Source organism: Hemitrygon akajei, unplaced genomic scaffold (assembly GCF_048418815.1).
Source record: "Hemitrygon akajei unplaced genomic scaffold, sHemAka1.3 Scf000150, whole genome shotgun sequence".
Classification (NCBI taxonomy): domain Eukaryota; kingdom Metazoa; phylum Chordata; class Chondrichthyes; order Myliobatiformes; family Dasyatidae; genus Hemitrygon; species Hemitrygon akajei.
Window position 1 is genome coordinate 377,995 of NW_027332036.1, and position 24,887 is coordinate 402,881.

General features: G+C 47.5%; 10 non-coding genes across 10 annotated transcripts; 4 read left to right on the forward strand and 6 right to left on the reverse strand.

Moving 5' to 3' along the window:
- Positions 1-3,878: 3,878 nt before the first annotated feature.
- trnat-ugu (transfer RNA threonine (anticodon UGU)) lies at positions 3,879-3,951 on the reverse strand. The gene has a single exon. It is a non-coding gene; the product is annotated as a tRNA-Thr (tRNA).
- Positions 3,952-4,204: 253 nt separating this feature from the next.
- Positions 4,205-4,277, reverse strand: trnat-ugu (transfer RNA threonine (anticodon UGU)). Its single transcript has one exon. It is a non-coding gene; the product is annotated as a tRNA-Thr (tRNA).
- A 3,237-nt stretch (positions 4,278-7,514) lies between these two features.
- On the forward strand, positions 7,515-7,587 carry trnat-ugu (transfer RNA threonine (anticodon UGU)). The gene has a single exon. It is a non-coding gene; the product is annotated as a tRNA-Thr (tRNA).
- A 456-nt stretch (positions 7,588-8,043) lies between these two features.
- trnak-uuu (transfer RNA lysine (anticodon UUU)) lies at positions 8,044-8,116 on the reverse strand. Its single transcript has one exon. It is a non-coding gene; the product is annotated as a tRNA-Lys (tRNA).
- A 3,035-nt stretch (positions 8,117-11,151) lies between these two features.
- trnat-ugu (transfer RNA threonine (anticodon UGU)) lies at positions 11,152-11,224 on the forward strand. Its single transcript has one exon. It is a non-coding gene; the product is annotated as a tRNA-Thr (tRNA).
- A 449-nt stretch (positions 11,225-11,673) lies between these two features.
- On the reverse strand, positions 11,674-11,746 carry trnak-uuu (transfer RNA lysine (anticodon UUU)). The gene has a single exon. It is a non-coding gene; the product is annotated as a tRNA-Lys (tRNA).
- A 780-nt stretch (positions 11,747-12,526) lies between these two features.
- trnak-uuu (transfer RNA lysine (anticodon UUU)) lies at positions 12,527-12,599 on the reverse strand. Its single transcript has one exon. It is a non-coding gene; the product is annotated as a tRNA-Lys (tRNA).
- Positions 12,600-16,499: 3,900 nt separating this feature from the next.
- trnat-ugu (transfer RNA threonine (anticodon UGU)) lies at positions 16,500-16,572 on the forward strand. The gene has a single exon. It is a non-coding gene; the product is annotated as a tRNA-Thr (tRNA).
- Positions 16,573-17,026: 454 nt separating this feature from the next.
- trnak-uuu (transfer RNA lysine (anticodon UUU)) lies at positions 17,027-17,099 on the reverse strand. The gene has a single exon. It is a non-coding gene; the product is annotated as a tRNA-Lys (tRNA).
- Positions 17,100-24,444: 7,345 nt separating this feature from the next.
- Positions 24,445-24,518, forward strand: trnat-ugu (transfer RNA threonine (anticodon UGU)). The gene has a single exon. It is a non-coding gene; the product is annotated as a tRNA-Thr (tRNA).
- Positions 24,519-24,887: the final 369 nt, after the last annotated feature.

The following is a 24,887-nucleotide window of genomic DNA, read 5'->3' on the forward strand; positions in this document are numbered from 1 at the left end:
TCACTCCATCAGACCATCACTCACAGTTCCTCTTCATCATTGCTGCTCCTCAGTGCGTTACTCAATGAGTGCTACTTTTCATCGTGTCTCTTCATTATTGCCTCCCCTCACTGTGTCACTCCAATAGTTTTACCCCTCACTCCCCCTCATTTATTACCCCTCAGATTCTCAGTCCATGAGAGTTATTCTCCACTTCGCCTCCCGGTTATTACTGTCCGTCAGTGTCTTCTCCATCAGCTGTGCACATTAGTCTACCATTTCATCACTGTCCACCATGACTCCGTCTACACTAGCGCACATTCCAATAGACTATCCTTGTGGTTGTTCCTCAATCAAACCATCCACTTGCGACTTACTTCCGTAGCACTGCACCACGGCGTATAACGCCATGGCACTACCTCTCGGATTTCAGTCTGTCAAGACGGAACTTACAGTCTGTCACTCCATCATTGCAAACAAGTACAATCATCCGCGTCCGCCACTTCCGCCGGCAGCTCGTACAGCTCTCTCAGCACCCTCTGAGTGAGGTTCCCCCACGTGACCCTCTTGAACCTTTCAACTGTCACCCTTAACCCATGATCTACATCACAGGGAGTACCATTTTTCAGCACTAAAACTCTTCGACTGGCTCTAGCAGAACTACACCTCTCTGTATCACTACAAACGTATTACGCATCTGTGTCTCACTCGATTATTATTACACCGCCCGTGTTCCACTATCTTAGTATGACACAGTGTGTCACGCCATCGGTGCCACGGCAACTGCGTCACTCATCAGACCGCGCTCACATTGTTTCACGCCACAAGGTGCCGCTGCATTAATCGGTCACCTCAGTATTAAAACTCATATATCATTCTCGCAGGAGGAACCACGGCGTGGCGCTCAATTGCTTCTAACCCTGAGTGCATAATTCTCTCTCTACCACCCCGCGGCCATTTCGTCGCTCGTCGACAGTACCACTCACCGGGTCACTCCCCCATCAATGCGGCACATTGTGGCACTCCATCAGTCCTCGAAACGTCTGGTCAGAATTACTGTTCCCTTAGTTTGTCATTCGGTCAGAATCGTCCCTCACTGTGTCTACCCGTTCGTGTGTACTCCATTAATATTCGATGGCCGCAGTAGTGTTACCCCTAGTGTTAGACACCAACAGGATCAGAATCAGGTCTTATTATCATCCCCAGGTGCCGTGTTATTCCATGCATAATTTTGAGGGGGAAACGGTGCATCACACCGGCGGCGCTGTCCAGCACGGCTGAAACACACTGCACTGCCCATCTGTGATTCTCCTCATTATTACCGCTCCAATTCTGACTCCATCAATGCCACCCTTCAGTATCTCACTCCAACAGCGCCCCACCTCAGGGCATCACTCGATCAGAGTCTCCCTTTGTGCCATTCTGCATCAGTGCACCTAGGTTCGGTCTCACCCTCCCATAGTATCATCAGTCGGTCGGTCATTAGGTCTGGATGAACCCACGGGGCTTCTGTCCGTCAGTTTTAGCCCTAAGTGTAGGATTCCATGACGACTGGCCGGGAACGTGTTATTATATCTGCACACCTTCTTGTCTCTCTCCGTCAATACGGACTATGATCATTTCACTCCATCACTGTTACCCTTCAGACGTCTGGTCCATCACTGCTATTCCTCAGTTATTTCCCTCCGATTCGACAGCACACCGCATCACTCCGTTACTGGGTCGTCCCGATGGAATTGGCGAGACCGTGGTAGTGCCATTCTTCCGTGGCTGCAAACGTCTCATGGAGAGAACAGGCATCATTCCATTAGTTTCACCCCTAAGTCACCTTGGAGTCGACGGACGCTTTACTTAATGGTCTTGCTGTATGACACAGAAAAGGCTGGGGACATTTATCCTACCCGCAGGGGTGCCACGCCATCAACATTACCCCTCACTGCCCCCTCCGTCTTTACTGACCCTAAGATTATCACTCCAGCCGAACCTCTCCGACTGATTTCCCCATCCATTCTACCACTCAGGGTGTCCCTCCGTCAGTGTTACACAGCGCCTTGCCTGTCCTGCAGTTTGTCGCCCTACCAGTACCTCCCCTGCCTGCGTAACTCCATTGGCACTCCCACACGCCACGTCACTCCATCCGAGCTACTTTCCGAGTATCAGTGCGCTGTCACTCCATCAGTTGCTGCCTCCGGTGTATCACGCAAAGCCTCCGAGATTGATTCCAGGAATGAAAGGGTTAAAGTATAAGGAACGCCCGGCACCTCTTGGGCTGCATTTCCAGGAGAATGAGGGGTGATCTCATAGAAACATTCCGAATGCCAGAAGGCCTGAATAGATTAGATATGGCAATTTTATTTTCCCCACGGTAGGGGATTCTAGGACAAGAGGGCACGACTTCAGGATTGAAGGACGTCTATTCAGAATAGAGAGACGGACAAATTAGTTTCGTCAGAGGGTGCTAAGTCTGTGGAATTTCTTGCCGCGACCGGCTGCAGAGGTCAAGTCAGTGGGTGCATTTAAGACAGAGATAGATAGGATTTTGATTAGCCAGGGCATCAAAGGGTATAGGGAAAAGGCGGGGGAGTGGGGGTGACTGGAAGAATAGGAGCAGCCCCAGGATTGAATGGTGGGGCAAGCTCGATGGACCGAATGGCCTACTTCTGCTCCAATATCATAAGGTCTTATGGTCTTATGGAATTATGTCATTCCATCTGTACTGCACGATTCTCCTGCACTTCATCATTCATTTCCTTCCGTGGGAAATACTGTCAACACCATCTCCCACTATGTGTTTCCGTCATGAGTGCTCTGACTGTCACTACATCAGTAACGCTGCACAGCCTGCCCATCCGTTACTGCTAGCCCTGAGTGCGTTATCCTGTCAGTACTACACCTTGGCCTCACAGTTCTCCCGATATTCTCCACCGCATCGGTACTAGAACTGCAGTTTATAAGCCGCTCAGCACCATACCACAGTGTATCACCCCTTTAGTGCCATGGCTCAGGGTTTCACTCCGGGTGTACGTCAAGATGGACTCCCTCCGTCTGTGCTCACGTTCAGCATTCTGTTGGGTCCCGCAAGTCCCAGCAACGTCAATGTTATCCCCTTCGGCCTCATTCCATCGGTACTACACCACGAATTATTGCAGCCGTTCTGTGACCGTGCAGCCACCCTCTCAATGCCTTCGAAAAATCTTCTTATTTATGTACGTTTGTTCATTTAGAGACCGGGGCAGATCCCTCCGCAGCAAGGAGTCGTGATGAGCAGCAACCCATCTATTTAACACTGACCTGAGGCCCTCAGCTAGTCAGGGTCACCCATGGACATTGCGTCCACGTGATACCCGAGCCAGGGCAGCATGGTATGAAGAGCAAGTTCGTGACCACGCAGCAGGGTGATCCTCTCCACGCAGCTGGTGAATCCAAAGAGGAACAGCTAAGGCCGGTACCGCTTTGCTCCTGAATTGCAAGAGTTGCCATTCAGTGGTGTACTCAGCGCAGGACTGCCTTCGGGACCGCAGCTCCGTACTTTTCCTTGGGGTATCCTCCCGAATCCTACTGCCATGAGTACGAATAATCGCAAAGCAGTGGAGATCAGTTTTCCCATCTCAGGGGGGTTTCCTCCCGAAGCCTTCCCCTATGAGCAGACCAGCGGAGAACAGTTTTCCACCACCGAGATGAGTCGTTAACCACGGATACCCACACCCATCTGCCCAAGCGACTCGTTATCTGGTTCCGGTAAGCCGGTTCGTTCCCCTTCTTCGGTCAACAGAAACAGTTCGGCTGGGATTAGTCGCTAGGCTAATCAAGTGAAGGCCAGGAAGATGTCAGAGGAATTCAAACTGTGATCTCGGACGCGCCGAGCTGTAATGGCGGCATGCTAACCCCAGAAAATGTTGAGGCCCCAGTGAGATCCGAACTCACGGCCCCTGGTTTACAAGACCAGTGCTCTAACCCCTAAGCTATGGAGCCTCGTACGCCTGCTCCGCCACTGGGAGCATTTAGTACATGGTAGGAGCTTATCCCCACTACGACCTCCGGCGTTAATAACCTTATAACACAGGGCAATATACAATAATGACTTGGCCTACTCGCCTGCACGTCTTGGGAATGCAGGAGGAAAACGGGAAAATATGCACTCTCCCTGAAGGCTTTGCTGGAATTCAAACTGCGATTTCGGACGCGCCGAGCTGTCATAGAGGCATGTAAACCCCAGAAAATGTTGAGGCCCCAGTGAGATTCGAACTCACGGCCCCTGGTTTACAAGACCAGTGCTCTAACCCCTGAGCTATGGAGCCCTCGTTCGCCCGCTCCGCCATCTGAATGGATGATGAACCCGCGAAGATTTCTTTCTTAGCACTGTTCTATTGCAATTTTAGCTTATTAGTTATTGCACAATACTGACGCCCAAAACAAATTTCATAACATATGTCATATGCAATATTCCGATTCTGATTCGCCAGCTGTACTACGTCACAGCCTGCACCCCATGAGTGATATCCTCGGTACCTCACCCTGAAACACTCACCCACAGTGAGTCACTCCAGCTCCACTATCCTTCAGTGCCCGCTCAATCAGTACTGCACGGTACCACCCTGTTGGTTCCTACACACTGTCTATTACTACAGTGATAACGAGTCGCTTGGGCAGATGCGCACTGTCATTAGTCCCCCAAAACATGTCCTTCCGTTCGTTACCGACTCTCCTTACTCAAAAACGTCTAATTCCATGAGCAACACACCTCAATGTGACTCGCACGTCTAATTCCATGAGCAACACACCTCAATGTGACTCGCCATCACTACCTCCACTCATTGCTTTTCTCATCATTACTACCAATCGGTGTGTTTCGAAGTACTTGTGACGTAAGAAGTTAAAGTTAATCCTTATCTCACAATATAACTGCGTTAAGGACGACGACACGGCGTACAACGTCAACAAGGTTCAATTTAAATGTATAGTAGTAGCAGTAGGCAGCCTTAATCCCATGGGATTATGTGTTTGAACCTCTGGAAGAGTGTGGCATCTCCAGGGAACAAGACCGGGCGGGAAGATTTGAAGAAGCGGCCGTTGTCTATGCGGGTTACCAGTGTGCACGTCATGGCTCAAACCCATGATGGTGTCGGAGGGGGACAGTGTTCCAAATAGTGTGCTACAATTAGCGTGCATTTCTAACAGCCTCCGGCAATGCAGTCCAACTCTTGGGCTTCACATGTGGCTCATCTCAAGACCCGGGGAAACTATTTCTACTGACAGAAGAGTGAGCAAATGCGGAACACTGGCGCCTCAAACCCAGCTGCTTAGTGTCGGTGGGCCTCGTCAGCGTTGGACAGCAGCCTACCCAGGGGAAGGAAAGCTCTGATTTTAAACCTCCGCCCTCTGGCTGTCATACCCACCCATGGGAAAGGCTTCGGAAGTAAACCCAGAGGAAAAAATCCAGAGCCGAGGTCCCTAAGGCAGTTTGATGTTGTTTACAATTTAACCCTGGCAACCTCTGCGCTGTATCGGCGCATGCCCCTCCGTTGGACAACATCAGTGACGTGGAGACGGGTAACCCGGATGGACAACACCCGATTCTTCAAATCTTCCCACACAGACTTGCGACCTGGAGATGCCACATACCACCAGAGGCGGAAACCCATAATGCCCTGAGATTGACGGCTGCCTCCTGCTCATCCTAACACTACTAATACTACAGTACATTCAAGTTAAAAGTTGTTGACGTGATACAGCGTGGCGTCGTCCTTCCTGCGGTTATAGTGTGATATAAAGATAAACGTTACTTACATTTGTCACAAGTACTTCGAAACACACTTAGAGGCAGTAATAATCAGAAGAAAACAGTGAGTGGAGGTAGTGATAGTGAGGCACAATCAGTTGTCTTGCTAATGGAATGATACGATTTGGAGTCAGGAGAGTTGGTACGAACGGAAGAACATGTTTAGGGGGACTAATGCAGTAATACTGTGGCAGCGCCAAAAAGATGGTACCATGCTATACTGTTAGGTGGGGCACTGAAGGATAGTGTACCTGAAGTGAATCACTGCGTGCGTGTTCCAGGGTGAGACACCGAGGATTGCATTCATGTAGTGACAAGCTGTGACGTAGTATTCTGGTAAGTCAGAATAGGAAAGAAGTGTAACAAGACTGGGATATGTTACGAAATCTGTTTTGCGCATCGGTATACAGCAGTAAATAATGAGCTAAATTGCATTGGACCTTTTAAACAACTAGTTTAAGGAAAGAAGTCTTTGCGGGTTCATCGACCAATCAGATGGCGGAGGGGGCGAAGAACACTCCGTAGCTCAAGGGTTAGAGCACTGGCCTTGTAAACCAGGGGTCGTGAGTTCCAATCTCAACACACGGATCGTCCGAGATGGCTTCAGGTAACCTCTGACAACAACGTCCACCTCCTGGCATTCACTCTGGGATAAGCTACTAAGCCTGGCGGATCTGTGCCTACTGATTGAAAAAGTGGAAAAAGGGCGACTCCTTGCTGCGGAGGGACCTGCCCCGGGCTTCGTCTCTGAATAAGTAAATATAATTGTATAAGGAGCTCTTCGTAAAACATCGAGCGGGTATCTACACAATCACAGAACGGTTTCAATAATTTGTGGTGTAGTTCTGATAGTGTGAGGAGAAACTGATAGTACTGATGTTCCAACACACCCTGGGACTTCCGGCACCCATAATGGTTCCTGGCTGTAAGTTCATGGACGGCAGCTATAAGAGCGAAATTTACAGCCGCCTGATTCCGATCGTTTCTATTCAGCTGTTGAACTGTTGCTCCGAGGGCTAACATTTGCTCCTCCAGCTGAGAATTGTCTTGTCGAAAAGATACTATGTGCCGCATTACTTCAGTCACTTCCCCAAAAACTGATACGATGGACGGTAACTCCCTCCCTACCTGACCAGTAAATCCTCTCTGCTGGGTCTACTTTCGGTGGTCGAGACTTGGCGTCAAAATGTTCGGATATGGTCCAAGTGCATGGAGACAGACCCTGAAGCGGGCCGGCTGTCTTTCATGAGGACTACTGTAGAACTTAAATGAAAAGAAAAAATATAGATGCTAATTCAACGGCACCATTGACGAGAACTCGCAAACTGAATGTCACATGCCAACCCAGTTGCTGGAAGCAATGACAACACTTCAAATGAAAGCCGCTACTTTACAGACTTTGGTGTAACAGTAATCTCATTCCGGAGCTAAAGTGAGGAGAGGCCGAGAGGGTAACGTTGCTCTACTTTGGGTCAGGTCTCAAGGAGAATACAAGGAAAAGGAGGGAGTTAAATACCGACATAATGGAGGGTAAATAACCGGAACCTGCACCACTACTGAACCTATTCCGCAGACAGCCTGCGGAGGAGCATAGACCCTGCAGCAGAATCTGTGGTTGTGACAGCAGGAAGATGCACCTTTGATGGAAGGCATCGGAACAGTGCAGTAGATCATCAGCTAAAATTGCATCAGAACAGTGCAAAGAAAGAAGACTTCGCGTGTTTATCTTCCATTTAGATGGCGGATGGGCGAAAAGGGCGCCATAGCTCAGGGGTTACAGCACTGGTCTTGTAAACCAGGGGCCGTGAGTTCGAATCTCACTGGGGCCTCAACATTTTCACAGATTAACATGCCGCTATTAAATATCGGCGTGTCCGAGTGCGCAGTACATTCGCTGCAGACCAGAGTCTGCAGCGAGTCGGCATATTTTCGCCATTTGTGCGTGGGTTTTCTCCCGCATTCCAAAGACATGTTGGCGTGTAGGCCAACCTCATTCTATATTGTACTGTTGTATATTACTTAAAGTTGCTGGGATCCGCTCCCACTATATAACCATATAACAATTACAGCACAGAAACAGGCCATCTCGGCCCTTCCAGTCTGTGCCGAACGGTTACTCTCACCTAGTCCCACCGACCTGCCCTCAGCCCATAACCCTCAATTCGCTTCCTGTCCATATACCTATCCAATTTTACATTAAATGATAATATCGAAACTAAAATGCTTAGTTACCATCTTTTTTACAATACAAGTCTGTCCTCTTATATCTTGCGATCTAAAGTCAGCGCCCGAACAGGGACTTGAACCCTGGACCCTCAGATTAAAAGTCTGATGCTCTACCGACTGAGCTATCCGGGCTCTACAAACAACGCACACACACAAAATGCTGGTAGAACACAGCAGGCCAGGCAGCATCTATAGGGAGAAGCGCTGTCGACATTTCGGGCCGAGACCCTTCGTACTCTTCTCCCTATAGATGTTGCCTGGCCTGCTGTGTTCTACCAGCATTTTGTGTGTGTTGTTGTTTGAATTTCCAGAATCTGCAGATTTCCTCTTCAGGGCTGTACTAATCAGGGTTATATATTCAATGCTCCCAGTAGCTTCAAGGAGCCTCTGACAACGGAGAGGGTGCCTCATGGGAATATGTTGAGTGTTCTTGGCCTTTTCTCCTTGGAGCGACGGAAGATCTGAAGTGACCTGATACAGGTGTATAAGATGATGAGAGACATTGATCGTGTGGGTAGTTAGAGGCCTTTTCCTACGGCTGAAAAGGCTAACATGAGGGGTCATAGTTTTAAGCTGCTTGGAAGTAGCTTCAGAGGAGATATCAGAGGTAATTTTTTTTTTAAGCAGAAGAGTTTTGAGTGTGTGGAATGGGCTGCCAGCGGCGGCGGTGGAGCCGGATACGGTAGGGTATTTTAAGAGCCTCCTGGATAAGTACATGGAGCTCAGGAAATAGAGGGTTATGTGTAACTCTGGGTAATTTCAGAAGTAAATACATGTTTGGCATAGCATTGTGGGCCGAAGGATCAGTATTATGCTGTAGGTTTTCTATGTTTTTCTATGTTGCTACCTGTAACGTGCTCCAACTTGCGTGCATTTCTAACAGCCTCAGGCAATCAAGTCCAACTTTTGGATTTCACGTGTGGCTCATCACTGGACCCTTACAAACTGTTACTACTGACAAGAAAGTGAGTAAATGCGGAACACTGGCGCCTCAAACCTAGTTGCTTCGGGTGGTGGGTCTCGTCAGCGTTGGACAGCGGCCCGGCTTGGAGAAGGACAGCTCCGAATTTAAAGCTACGCCCCCTGGCGGTCATACCCACCCATGGGAATGGATTCGGGAGCAAACCACTGAGTTTGGACAACATCAGTGACGTGCAGAGGGGTGAGCCGCATGGACAACACCCGATTCTTCAAATCTTCCCAACAAGATTAGCGACCTGGTGATGCCACAGACCACAAGAAGCGGAAACCCATAATCCCCTGGTATTGTCGGCTGCCTCCCACTGCTCCGACCACTACTAATTCAAAAGTACTTTGAATTTAAAAGTTGTTGACGTGATACGGCGTGGCGTCGTCCTGAGTGCGGTTATAATGTGATATAAAGACAAACGTTACGCACATTTGTCACAAGTGTTTAGAAACACACACAGAGGCAGCAATAATGAGAAAAACAGTGAGCGGAGGTAGTGATGGTGAGACACGATCAGTTGTCTTGCTAATGGAATGATACCATTTGGAGTAAGGAGAGTTGGTACGAACGGAAGAACATGTTTAGGGGGTCTAATGCAGTAATAGTGTGGGAGCGCCAATGAGATGATACAGTGCTGTACTGATGAGTGGGTCACTGATCGATAGAGCACCTGGAGTGAATCACTATGCGTGCGTGTCCCAGGGTGAGACACCGAGGATAGCACTCATGTAGTGACAAGCTGTGACGTAGAACTTCTGGTAAGTCAGAATAGGAAAGAAGTGTGACCAGATTGGGATATGTTACGAAATCTGTTTTGCGCATCAGTATACAGCAATAAATTATAAGCTAAATTGCATTAGAACTTTTAAACAACTAGTGCAAGGAAAGAAGTCTTCGCGGGTTCATCGTCCAGTCAGACAACGGAGGGGGCGAAGAACACTCCGTAGCTCAATGGTTAGAGCACTGGCCTTGTAAACCAGGAGTCGTGTGTTCGAATCGCAACACACGGATCGTCCGAGATGGCTTCAGGTAACCTCTGACAACAACGTCCACCTCCTGGCATTCACTCTGGGATAAGCTACTAAGCCTGGCGGATCTGTGTCTACTTTTTGAAAAAGTGGAAAAAGGGCGACTCCTTGCTGCGGAGGGACCTGTCTCGGGCTTCGTCTCTGAATAAGTAAATATAATTGTATAAGGAGCTCTTCGTGAAACATCGAGCGGGTATCTACACAATCACAGAACGGTTTCAATAATTTGTGGTGTAGTTCTGATGGTGTCAGGAGAAAGGGATAGTACTGATGTTCCAACACACCCTGGGACTTCCGGCACCCATAATGGTTCCTGGCTGTAAGTTCATGGACGGCAGCTATAAGAGCGAAACTTACAGCCGCCTGATTCCGATCGTTTCTATTCAGCTGTTCAACTGTTGCTCCAAGGGTTGACATTTGCTCCTCCAGCTGAGAATTGGCTTGTCGAAAAGAGGCTATGTGCCGCATTGATTCAGTCACTTTCCCAAAAACTGATACGATGGACGGTAACTCCCTCCCTACCTGACCAATAAATCTCAGAGACAAGGTCAACCCTCTATGCTGGGTCTACTTTCGGTGGTCGAGACTTGGTGTCCAAATGTTCGGATATGGCCCAAGGGCATGGAGACAGACCCTGCAGCGGGCCGGCTGTCTTTAATGAGGACTACTGTAGAACTTAAATGAAAAGAAAAATCACAGATGCTAATTCAACAGGGCCATTGACTAGAACTCGCAAACTGAATGTCACATGCCAACACTGTCGCTGGAAGCAATAACAACATTTCAAATGAAAGACGCTCCTTTAGAGCATCTGACGTAACAGTAATCTCATTCCCGAACAAAGATGAGTGGAGGCCGAGAGGGCAACGTTGCTCGGCTTTGGGACAAGTCACAAGGAGAATACAAGGAAAAGGCGGGAGTTAAATACCGACATAATGGAGAGTAAATAACCGGAACCTGCGCCATTACTGAACCTATTCCGCAGACAGCCTGCGGAGGAGCGTAGACCCTGCAGCAGAATCTGTGGTTGTAACAGCAGGAAGGTTCACCTCTGACGGAAAGCATCAGTATAGTGCAGTAGATAATCAGCTAAAATTGCATCAGAACAGTGCAAAGAAAGAAGACTTCGCGGGTTCATCTTCCATTCAGATGGCGGAGGGGGCGAAGGGGGCTCCATAGCTCAGGGGTTAGAGCACTGGTCTTGTAAACCAGGGGTCGTGAGTTCGAATCTCACTGGGGCCTGAACATTTTCATGGGCTAGAATGCCGCCATTAAATATCGGCGCGTCCGAGAGCGCAGTCCATTTCCACCATAATCTGCAGCGAGTCGACATATTTTCGCCGTTTGTGCGTGGGTTTTCTCCCGCATTCCAAAGACATGTTGGCGTGTAGGCCAACCTCATTCTATATTGTCCTGTGGTATATTACTTAAAGTTGTTGGGATCAGCTCCCACTATATAACCATATCACAATTACAGCACAGAAAGAGGCCATCTCCAGTCTGTGCCGACCGCTTACTCTCACCTAGTCCCACCGACCTGCCCTCGGCCCATAAACCTCCATTCGGTTTCGGTTCCTGTCCATATACCGATACAATTTTACTTTAAATGACAATATCGAAATTTAAATGGTTAATTAGCATATTTTTAACAAAACAAATCTGTCCTCTTGTATCTTGCGATCCAAAATCAGCGCCCGAACAGGGACTTGAACCCTGGACCCTCAGATTAAAAGTCTGATGCTCTACCGACTGAGCTATCCGGGCTCTACTAACGACACACACACACAAAATGCTGGTAGAACACAGCAGGCCAGGCAGCATCTATAGGGAGAAGCGCTGTAGACATTTCGGGCCGAGATCCTTCGTCCTCTTCTCCCTATAGATGCTGCCTGGCCTGCTGTGTTCCACCAGCATTTTGGGTGTGCTGTTGTTTGAATTTCCAGCATCTTCAGATTTCCTCTTGAGAGATCTACTAATCAGGGTTATATATTCAATGCTCCCTGTAGCTTCAAGTAACCTCTGACTACGGACAGGACTCATGTATTTTAAGAGCCTTCTGGATAAGCACATGGAGCTCAGGAAATTTAACACTTTCACGGGTTAACATGCCGCCATTAAATATCGGCGCGACCGAGAGCGCAGTTCATTTCCACCCTAGTCTGCAGCGAGTCGGCATATTTTCGCCGATTGTGCGTATGTTTTCTCATTCTGATTCCAATGCTGACGTGTAGGCCAGCCTCATTCAATATTGTCCGGTGGTATATTACTTAAAGTTGTTGGGATCAGCTCCCACTATATAAGCATATAAAAATTACAGCACAGAAAGAGGCCATCTCGGCCCTTCCAGTCTGTGCCGAACGCTTACTCTGACCTAGTCCCACCGATCTGCCCTCAGTCCATAACCCTCCATTCCTTTCCAGTCCTTCTACTTATACAATTTCAGTTTAAATGAGAAAATCGAAACTAAAATGGCGAATGGTAGGTTAATTAGCATATTTTTAACAATACAAGGCTGTCCTCTTGTATTTTGTGATAAAAAGTCAGCGCCCGAACGGGGACTTGAACTCTGGACTCTCAGATTAAAAGTCTGATGCTCTACCGAATGAGCTATACGGGCTCTACTAATTAGGGCTATGTATCAAATGCTGCTGGTAACGTCAAGTAGCTTTTGACAATGGAGAAGGAGCCTCATGAGAATATGCTGAGTGAACTTGGCCTTTTCTCCCTAGAGTGGTGACCTGATAGAGGAGTATAAGATGATGAGAGGCATTGATCCTCTGGGTAGTCAGAGGCTTTTTCCTACGGCTCAAATGGCTAACATGAGAGGACATAGTTTTAAGCTGCTTGGGAGTAGCTTCACAGGAGATCTCAGGGCAGTTTTTTTCGTCAGAGGGTCCTCAGTGCGTGCAATCGGCAGCCAGCATCGGCGGTGCAGCTGGATACAGTACGGTATTTTCACAGGCTCCTGGATAGGTACTTGGAGCTCAGAAAATGCAGTCTTATGGGTATCTCTGGCTAATATCTGAATGAAATGCATGTTCAAAATAGCATTGTGGGCCGAAGAACCAGTATTATGCTGCAGGTTTTCTGTGTTTTTCCATGTCGCTACCTATAACGTGCTCCACATTGCGGGAATTTCTAACAGACTCCGGCAATCAAGTGCAACCCTTGGGCTTCACGTGTGGCTCAGCTACTGGACCCGGAGAAACTGCTTCTACTAACAAGAAAGTGAGTAAATGCGGAACACTGGCGCCTCAAACCTAGTTGCTTCGGGTGGTGGGTCTCGTCAGCGTTGGACAGCGGCCCGCAGAAAAGAAGGAAAGCTCCGATTTTAAAGCTCCGCCCCCTGGCGGTCATACCCACCCATGGGAATGGCTTCGGGTGCAAACCACTGAGTTTGGACAACATCAGTGACGTGGAGCGGGGTACGCCGCATGAACAACACCCGATTCTTCAAATCTTCCCAACAGGATTTGCGACCTGGAGATGCCACAGACCAGAAGAGGCGGAAACCCATAATCCCCTGGGATTGTCGGCTGCCTCCTACTCCTCCTACCACTACTAATACATTGAAAGTAGAAGTTGTTGACGTGATACGGCGTGGCATCGTCTTTAGTGCGATGATATTGTGAGATAAAGTAAATGGTTACCTACATTTGTCACATATGCTTCGAAACACACTCAGAGGCAGTAATAATGAGAAAAAAAACTGTGAGCGGAGGTAGTGATGGTGAGACACAATCAGTTGACTTGCTAATGGAATGATGCGATTTGGAGTCAGGAGAGTTGGTACGAACGGAAGAACATGCTTAGGGGGACTAACGGAGTAATAGAGTGGGAGCGCCAATAAGATGGTCCCGTGCTGTACTGATAAGTGGGGCACTGAAGGACAGTGTACCCGGAGTGAATCACTATGCGTGCGTGTTCCAGGGTGAGACACCGAGGATTGCATTCATGTAGTGACAAGCTGTGACGTAGTGCTTCTGGTAAGTCAGAATAGGAAAGAGGTGTAATGTGACTGGGATATGTTATGAAATTTGATTTCCTGATCAGTATACTGAAATAAATAATAAGCTAAATTGCATTGGAACATTTAAACAACAGAGTGGGTTAGTGATGGGGAGACCAACAAAAGCATAGTAGTAATAGAATTAGACGTTTTGGAGTAAAACCGACGGAATAAGACGGCGGCGGGCGGTGGTGCTGTTCTTCAGATAGTAATTATACGTGGAGAGGTGGTACAACGGGAAAACATGTTTAGGGGGTCTAATGCAGTGCCACTGTGTGTGGAAGCACCAACAGGGTTGGACCGTGCTGCACTGATGAGTGGGGCATTGAAGGATATTGCAGCTGGAGGGAATCACTGTGGGACTCGACAGTGAGAAACCGAGTATAGCAGTCATGACGTGCAATCTGTGACGTAGTGATGCTACTCAATCAGAATCGCAATGGGGTATAATGTGACTGGCATATGACATGAAATTCGTTTTGACCATCAGAACCGTGCAGTAGATAATAAGATAAAATCGCATTAAACAGTGCAAAGAAAGAAGGCTTCACGCGTTCATCATCCATTCAGATTGCGGTGGGGTCGAAGGGTTCTCCATAGCTCAGGGGTTAGAGCACTGGTCTTGTAAACCAGGGGCCGTGAGTTCCAATCTCACTTGGGCCTGAACATTTTCACGGGTTAGCATGCCTCCATTAAATTTCGGCGCGTCTGTGAGCGCAGTTCATTTCCACCATAGTCTGCAGCGAGTCGGCATATTTCCGCCGATTTTGCGTATGTTTTCTCAGTCTCGATCAAATGCTGGCGTGTAGGCCCACCTCATTCAATTTTGTCCGGTGGTATATTACTTAAAGTTGTTGGGATCAGCTCCCACTATATAAGCCTATAAAAATTACAGCACAGAAACAGGTCATCTTGACCCTTCCAGTCTGTGCCGAACGCTTACTCTGACCTAGTCCCACCGACCTGCCCTCAGTCCATAACCCTCCATTCCTTTCCAGTCCTTCTACTTATACAATTTCAGTTTAAATGAGAAAATCGAAACTAAAATGGCGAATAGCAGGAAAAATAGCAGCATTTTAACAATACAAGGCTGTCCTCTTGTATCTTGCGATTAAAAATCTGAGCCCGAACGGGGACTTGAACTCTGGATTCTAAGTTTAGAAGTCTGATGCTCTACCGAATCAGCTATCCGGGCTCTACCAATTCGAGCTATATATCAAATGCTGCCAGTAATGACAAGTAGCTTCTGACGATGGAGAAGGAGCCTCATGAGAATATGCTGAGTGAACTTGGCCTTTTCGCTCTAGAGAGGTGACCTGATAGCGGAGTATAAGATGATGAGAGGCATTGATCCTCTGGGTAGTCTGAGGCTTTTTCCTGTGGCTCAAATGGCTAACATGAGTGGGCATCGTTTTAAGCTGCTTTGAAGTAGCTTCACAGGAGATATCAGGGTTATTGTTTTTGAAGCAGAGTGTTCTCAATGCGTGCAATCGGCTGCCAGCATCGGCGGTGCAGCCGGATACCGTAGGGTATTTTAACAGCCTCCTGGACAAGTACATGCAGCTCAGGAAATGCAGGCTTATGGGTAACTCTGGCTAATTTCTGAATGAAATACATGTTCAACATAGCATTGCGGGCCGAAGGGCCGGTATTATGCTCTGGGTTTTCTATGTTTTTCTATGTCGCTACCTATAACGTGTTCCACATTGCGTGCATTTCTAACAGTCTCCGGCAATCAAGTGCAACTCATGGGCTTCACGTGTGGCTCAGCTACTAGACCCGGAGAAACTGCTTCAACTGACAAGAGTGAGCAAATGCGGAACACTGGCGCCTCAAACCTAGTTGCTTCGGGTGGTGGGTCTCGTCAGCGTTGGACAGCGGCCCGCCTAGGAGAGTGACAGCTCCGATTTTAAAGCTCCGCCCCCTGGTGGTCATACCCACCCATGGGAATGGCTTCGGGAGCAAACCACTGTGTTTGGACAGCATCAGTGACGTGGAGAGGGGTAGGCCGCATGGACAACACCCGATTCTTCAAATCTTCCCACCCAGATTTGCGACCTGGAGATGCCACAGACCAGAAGAGGCAGAAACCGAAAACCCCTATGATTGTCGTCTGCCTCCTCCTCCTCCTACCACCACTACGAATATACGTGGAGAGGTGGTACAACGGGAAAACATGTTTAGGGGAAGCATGTGTGGAAGCACCAACAGGGTTGTACCGTGCTGCACTGATGAGTGGGGTACTGAAGGATATTGCAGCTGGAGGGAATCACTGTGGGACTCGACAGTGAGAAACCGAGTATAGCAGTCATGACGTGCAAGCTGTGACGTAGTGCTGCTGCTCAATCAGAATCGCAATGGGGTGTAATGTGACTGGCATATGACATGACATTTGTTTTGCACATCAGTATAGTGCAGTAGATAATAAGACAAAATCGCATTAAAGAGTGCAAAGAAAGAAGTCTTCGCGGGTTCATCACCCACACGGATCGCGCAGGGGTTTAACGGGGCTCCGTAGCTCAGGGGTTAGAGCACTGGTCTTGTAAACCAGGGGTCGTGAGTTCGAATCTCACTGGGGCCTGAACATTTTCATGGGTTAGTATGCCTCCATTAAATATCGGCGCGTTCGAGTGCGCAGTTTGTACGCTCTATAGTCTGCAGCGAGTCGGCATATTTTCGCCGTTTGTACGTGGCTTTTCTCTCGCATTCCAATGCTGGCGTGTAGGCCAACCTCATTCAATATTGTCCTGTGGAATATTACTTAAAGTTGTTGGGATCAGCTCCCACAATATAACCATATAAAAATTACAGTACAGAAACAGGCCATCTCTGCCCTTCCAGTCTGTGCCGAACGCTTACTCTCACCTTGTCCCGACCTGCCCTAAACCTATAACCCTCCGTTCCTTTCCTGTCCATCTACCTATACGATTTTACTTTAAATGACAATATCGAAACTAAAATGGCGAATAGTAGGTTATTTAGCATCTCTTTAACAATACAAGGCTGTTCTCTTGTATCTTGCGATATAAAGTCAGCGCCCGAACAGGGACTTGAACCCTGGACCCTCAGATTAAAAGTCTGATGCTCTACCGACTGAGCTATCCGGGCTCATCCAATCAAGGTTATATATCAAATCCTCCCTGTAACTTCAAGTAGTTTCTGACAAAGGAGAAGGTGCCTCATGAGAATATTGTGAGTGAAATTTGCCTTTTCTCCTTAGAGAGGTGAACTGATAGAAGTGTATCAGATGATGAGTGTCATTGATCCTGTTGGTAGTCAGAGGTAGTTTACTACTGCTGAAATGGCTAACATGAGAGGGCATAGTTTTAAGGTGCTTGGAAGTAGTTTCAGAGGAGATATCAGAGGTATATTTTTAAGCAGACGGTTGTGAGTGCGTGGAATGGGCTGCCAGCATCGGCGGTGGAGCCGGATACGGTAGGGTACATGGAACTCAGGAAATAGAGGGTTATGGGTAACTCTGGGTATTTTCTGAAGTAAATATATGCATAGCATAGCATTGTGAGCCGAAGGATCTGTATTATGCTGTAGGTTTTTTATGTTTTTCTATGTTTCCACCAATACCGTGCTCCACATTGCGTGCATTTCTGACAGGCTCCGGCAATCAAGTCCAACTACTGGGCTTCACAAGTGGCTCAGCTACCAGATGCGGAGAAACTGTTCCATCTGAGAAGAGAGTGAGTAAATGCGGAACAGTGGCGCCTTAAACCTAGTTGCTTCGTGTGGTGGGTCTCGTCAGCGTTGGACAGCGACCCGCCCAGGAGAAGGACAGCTCCGAATTTAAAGCTCCGCCCACTGGCGGTCATACCCACCCATGGGAATGGCTTCGGGAGTAATCCCCGAGGAAAATATCCGGCGGCGAGCTCCCTGAGGCAGTTTGATGTTGTTTACAATTTAGGTCTGGCAACCTCTACGCTGTATCGGCGCCTGCCTTTCCGTTGGACAGCATCAGTGACGTGGAGAGCGGTAAACCGGATGGATAACACCCGATTCTTCAAATCTTCCCACCCAGACTTGCGACCTGGAGATGCCATAGACCACCAGAGGCGGAATCCCATAATCCCCTGGGATTGACGGCTGCCTCCTGCTCCTCCTATCACTACTAATTAAACAGTATATTAAAGTTAAAAAAGTGTTGACGTGATATGGGCGTGGCGTCGTCCTCAGTGAGGTTATAGTGTGATATAAGGATAAACGGTACCTACATATGCCACAAGTACTTCGAAACACACTCAGAGGCGGTAATAATCAGAAGATAATAGGAGATCTAGGCCTCATATGGGGCCAGTGATCATTAATGGAGAATGTGTGGAGCAGGTTAAGACCTACAAGTATCTGGGAGTACAGTTAGACGAGAAGCTAGACTGGACTGCCAACACAGATGCCTTGTGCAGGAAGGCACAGAGTCGACTGTACTTCCTAAGAAGGTTGGCGTCATTCAATGTCTGTAGTGAGATGCTGAAGATGTTCTATAGGTCAGTTGTGGAGAGCGCCCTCTTCTTTGTGGTGGCGTGTTGGGGAGGAAGCATTAAGAAGAGGGACGCCTCACGTCTTAATAAGCTGGTAAGGAAGGCGGGCTCTGCCGTGGGCAAAGTACTGGAGAGTTTAACTTCGGTAGCTGAGCGAAGGGCGCTGAGTAGGCTACGGTCAATTATGGATAACTCTGAACATCCTCTACATAGCACCATCCAGAGACAGAGAAGCAGTTTCAGCGACAGGTTACTATCGATGCAATGCTCCTCAGACAGGATGAAGAGGTCAATACTCCCCAATGCCATTAGGCTTTACAATTCTACCGCCAGGACTTAAGAACTTTTTAAAAGCTATTATTAATGCTTTTTGAGATAGTGATTTAGATGTATATCATATTTTTTTACTGAGTTAAGTATTGTATGTAATTAGCTTTGCTACAACAAGTGTATGGGACATTGGAAAAAAGTTGAATTTCCCCATAGGGATGAATAAAGTATCTATCTATCTATCTATCTATCTAAAAAACAGTGAGTAGAGGTAGTGATGGTGAGACACAATCAGTTGATTTGCTAATGGAATGATACGATTTGGAGTCAGGAGAGTTGGTATGAAAGGAAGAACATGTTTAGGGTGACTAATGGGGTAATAGTGTGGGAACGCCAATAAGATGGTACAATGCTGTACTGACGAGTGGGTCACTGAAGGATAGTGTACCCGGAGTGAATCACTGTGCGTGCGTGTTCCAGGGTGAGACACCGATGATAGCATTCATGTTGTGAGAAGCTGTGACGTAGTACTTCTGGTAAGTCTGAATAGGAAAGAGGTGTAACAAGACTGGGATACGTTATGAAATTTGTTTTGCGCATCAGTATACAGCAATAAAAAATAAGCTAAATTGAATTAGAACTTTTAAACAAATAGTGCAAAGAAAGAAGACCTCGCGGGTTCATCATCCATTCAGATGGCGGGGGGGGGGGGGAGGGTGGGGGTGGCGAAGGAGGCTCCTTAGCACAGGGGTTAGAGAACTGGTCTTGTAAACCCAGGGTCCTGAGTTCGAATCTCACTGGGGCCTGAACATTTTCACGGGTTAGCATGTCGCCATTAAATATCGGCGCGTCAGAGTGCGCAGTTCATTTCCACCATAGTCTGCAGCGAGTAGGCATATTTTCGCCGATTGTGCGTGGGTTTTCTCATTCTCATTCCAATGCTGGCATGTAGGTCTACCTCACTCAATATTGTCCTGTGGTATATTGCTTAAACCCTCCATTCCTTTCCTGTCCATCTACTTATACAATTTGACTTTAAATGAGAAAATCGAAACTAAAATGGCGAATAGTAGGTTAATTAGCAGCTTTTTAACAATACAAAGCTGTCCTCTTGTATCTTGCGATAAAAAGTCAGAGCCCGAACGGGGACTTGAACTCTGGACTCTCAGATTAAAAGTCTGTTGCTCTACCGAATGTGCTATCCGGGCACTACCAATTCGAGCTATATATCAAATGATGCCAGTAATCACAAGTAGCTTCTGAGAATGGAGAAGGAGCCTCATGAGAATATGCTGAGTGAACTTGGCCTTTTTTCCCTAGAGAGGTGGATAAGATGATGAGAAGCATTGATCCTCTGGGTAGTCTGAGGCTTTTTCAGACGGCTCAAATGTCTAACATGAGTGGGCATAACTTTAAGCTGCTTCGAAGTAGCTTCACAGGAGCTATCAGGGCAATTTTGTTTTTAGGCAGTGGGTTCTCAATGCGTGCAATCGGCTGCCAGCATCGGCGGTGCAGCCGGATACGGTAGGGTATTTTAACAGACTCCTGGACAGGTACATGCAGCTCAGGAAATGCAGGCTTATGGGTAACTCTAGCTAATTTCTGAATGCAATAAATGTTCAACATAGCATTGCGTGCCGAAGGACCTGTATTATGCTCTAGGTTTTTTATGCTTTTCTATGTCGCTACCTATAACGTGTTCTACATTGCGTGCATTTCTAACAGACTCCGGCAATCAAGTGCAACTCTTGGGCTTCACGTGTGGCTCAGCTACTGGACCCAGAGAAACTGCTTCTTCTGACAAGAGAGTGAGCAAATGCGGAACACTGGCGCCTCAAGCCTATTTGCTTCGGGTGGTGGGTCTCGTCAGTGTTGGACAGCGGCCGGCCTAGGAGAAGGACAGCTCCGAATTTAAAGCTCAGCCGCTGGCGGTCAAACCCACCCATGGGAATGGCTTCGGGAGCAAACCACTGAGTTTGTACAACATCAGTGACGTGGAGAGGGGTAGGACGCATGGACAACACCGATTCTTCAAATCTTCCCACCCAGATTTGCGACCTGGAGATGCCACAGTCTCGAAGAGGCGGAAACCCATAATCCCCTGGGATTGTCGGCTGCCTCCTACTCCTCCTTCCACTACTAATACATTGAAATTAGAAGTTGTGGACGTGTATCGGCGTGGCATCGTCCTTAGTGCGGTGATATTGTGAGATAAAGATAAAGGTTACCTACATTTGTCACAAATGCTTCGGAACACACTCAGAGGCACTAATAATGAGAAAAAAAACTGTGAGCGGAGGTAGTGATAGTGAGACACAATCAGTTGAATTGCTAATGGAATGATACGATTTGGAGTCAGGAGAGTTGCTACGAACGGAAGAACATGCTTAGGGGGACTAATGGAGTAATAGAGTGGGAGCGCCAATGAGATGGTACCGTGCTGTACTGATGAGTGGGACACTGAACGATAGTGAACCCGGAGTGAATCACTATGCGTGCGTGTTCCAGGGTGAGACACCGAGGATTGCATTCAAGTAGTGACAAGCTGTGACGTAGTACTTCTGATAAGTCAGATTAGGAAAGAGGAATAACGTGACTGGGATATGATATGAAATTTGATTTGCTGATCAGTACACTGCAATAAATAATAAGCTAAATTGCATTGGAACATTTAAACAACAGAGTGGATTAGTGATGGAGAGACCCACAAAAACATAGTAATAATAGAATTATACGTTTTGGAGTAAAACCGACGGAATAAGGCGGCGGCGGGCGGTGGTGCTGTTCGTCAGATAGTAATTAGACGTGGAGAGGTGGTACAACGGGAAAACATGTTTAGGGGGTCTAATGCAGTGCCACTGTGTGTGGAAGCACCAACAGGGTTGTACCGTGCTGCATTGATGAGTGGGGCACTGAAGGATATTGCAGCTGGAGGGAATCACTGTGGGGCTCGACAGTGAGAAACCGAGTATAGCAGTCATGACGTGCAAGCTGTGACGTAGTGATGCTACGCAATCAGAATCGCAATGGGGTATAATGTGAGGGGCATATGACATGAAATTTTTTTTGACCATCAGAACCGTGCAGTAGATAATAAGATAAAATCGCATTAAACAGTGCAAAGAAAGAAGACTTCACGCGTTCATCATCCTTTCAGATGGCGGTGGGGTCGAAGGGTGATCCATAGCTCAGGGGTTAGACCACTGGTCTTGTAAACCAGGGGCCGTGAGTTCCAATCTCACAGGGGCCTGAACATTTTCACGGTTAGCATGCCGCCATTAAATATCGGCGCGTCCGTGAGCGCAGTTCATTTCCACCCTAGTCTGCAGCGAGTCGGCATATTTCCGCCGATTTTGCGTATGTTTTCTCATTCTCGTTCCAATGCTGTTGAGTAGGCCCACCTCATTCAATATTGTCCTGTGGTATATTACTTAAAGTTGTTGGGATCAGCTCCCACTATATAAGCCTATAAAAATTACAGCACAGAAAGCGGTCATCTTGGCCCTTCCAGTCTGTGCCGAACGCTTACTCTGACCTAGCCCCACCGATCTGTCCTCAGTCCATAACCCTCCATTCCTTTCCAGTCCTTCTACTTATACAATTTCAGTTTAAATGAGAAAATCGAAACTAAAATGGCGAATAGCAGGTAAAATAGCATCATTTTAACAATACAAGGCTGTCCTCTTGTAACTTGCGATAAAAAGTCTGAGCCCGAACGGGGACTTGAACTCTGGACTCTCAGATTAAAAGTCTGATGCTCTACCGAATGAGCTATCCGGGATCTACCAATTCGAGCTATATATCAAATGCTGCCAGTAATGGCAAGTAGCTTCTGACAATGGAGAAGGAGCCTCATGAGAATATGCTGAGTGAACTTGGCCTTTTCTCTCTAGAGAGGTGACCTGATAGAGGTGTATAAGATGATGAGAGGCATTAATCCTCTGGGTATTCAGAGGCTTTTTCCTGTGGTTCAAATGGCAAACATGAGTGGGCATCGTTTTAAGCTGCTTTGAAGTAGCTTCACAGGAGATATCAGGGTTATTGTTTTTGAAGCAGAGTGTTCTCAATGCGTGCAATCGGCTGCCAGCATCGGCGGTGCAGCCGGATACCGTAGGGTATTTTAACAGCCTCCTGGACAAGTACATGCAGCTCAGGAAATGCAGGCTTATGGGTAACTCTGGCTAATTTCTGAATGAAATACATGTTCAACATAGCATTGCGGGCCGAAGGGCCGGTATTATGCTCTGGGTTTTCTATGTTTTTCTATGTCGCTACCTATAACGTGTTCCACATTGCGTGCATTTCTAACAGTCTCCGGCAATCAAGTGCAACTCATGGGCTTCACGTGTGGCTCAGCTACTAGACCCGGAGAAACTGCTTCAACTGACAAGAGTGAGCAAATGCGGAACACTGGCGCCTCAAACCTAGTTGCTTCGGGTGGTGGGTCTCGTCAGCGTTGGACAGCGGCCCGCCTAGGAGAGTGACAGCTCCGATTTTAAAGCTCCGCCCCCTGGCGGTCAAACCCTCCCATGGGAATGGATTCGGGTGCAAGCAAGACTTTCCCAACAAGATTTGCGACCTGGAGATGGTACAGACCAGAAGGGGCGGAAAGCCATTATCCCCTGGGATTGTCTGCTGCCTCCTACTCGTCCTGCCACTACTAATACAATGACGTTAGAAGTTTTTAACGTTATACGGCATGGCGTCGTCTTTAGTGCGTTTATATTGTGAGATAAAGTTAATGGTTATCTACATTTGTCACAACTGCTTCGAAACACACTCAGAGGCAGTAATAATGAGAAAAAAAAAACTGTGAGCGGAGGTAGTGATGGTGAGACACAATCAGTTGACCTGCTAATGGAATGATGCGATTTGGCGTCAGGAGAGTTTGTACGAACGGAAGAACATGCATAGGGGGAGTAATGGTGTCATAGTGTTGGAGCGCCAATAAGATGGTCCCGTGCTGTATTGATAAGTGGGTCACTGAAGGATAGTGTACCTGGAGTGAATCACTATGCGTGCGTGTTCCAGGGTGACACACCGAGGATTACATGCAAGCAGTGACAAGCTGTGACGTAGTACTTCTGGAAAGTCAGAATAGGAAAGAGGTATAATTTGACTGGGATATGTTATGAAATTTGATTTGCTGATCAGTATACTGCAATAAATAATAAGCTAAATTGCATTGGAACATTTAAACAACAGAGTGGATTAGTGATGGAGAGACCCACAAAAACATAGTAATAGAATTATACGTTTTGGTGTAAATCCGATGGAATAAGACGGCGGCGGGCTGTGGTGCTGTTCGTCAGATAGTAATTATACGTGGAGAGTTGGTACAACGGGAAACATGTTTAGGGGGTCTAATGCAGTGCCACTGTGTGTGGAAGCACCAACAGGGTTGTACCGTGCTGCACTGATGAGTGGGGCACTGAAGGATATTACAGCTGGAGGGAATCACTGTTGGACTCGACAGTGAGAAACCGAGTATAGCAGTCATGACGTGCAAGCTGTGACGTAGTGAAGCTGCTCAATCAGAATCGCAATGGGGTGTAATGTGACTGGCATATGACATGACATTTGTTTTGCACATCAGAATAGTGCAGTAGATAATAAGATAAAATCGCATTAAAGAGTGCAAAGAAAGAAGTCTTCGCGGGTTCATCACCCATTCAGATCGCGCAGGGGTTTAACGGGGCTCCATAGCTCAGGGGTTTAGAGCACTGGTCTTGTAAACCAGGGGTCGTGAGTTCGAATCTCACTGGGGCCTCAACATTTTCATGGGTTAGTATGCCTCCATTAAATATCGGCGCGTTCGAGTGCGCAATTTGTACGCACTATAGTCTGCAGCGAGTCGGCATATTTTCGCCGTTTGTACGTTGCTTTTCTCCCGCATTCCAATGCTGGCGTGTAGGCCAACCTCATTCAATATTGTCCTGTGGTATATTACTTAAAGTTGTTGGGATCAGCTCCCACCATATAAGTATATAAAAATTACAGTACAGAAACAGGCCATCTCCGCCCTTCCAGTCTGTGCCGAACGCTTACTCTGACCTAATCCCACCGATCTGCCCTAAGCCTATAACCCTCCGTTCCTTTCCTGTCCATCTACCTATACGATTTTACTTTAAATGACAAT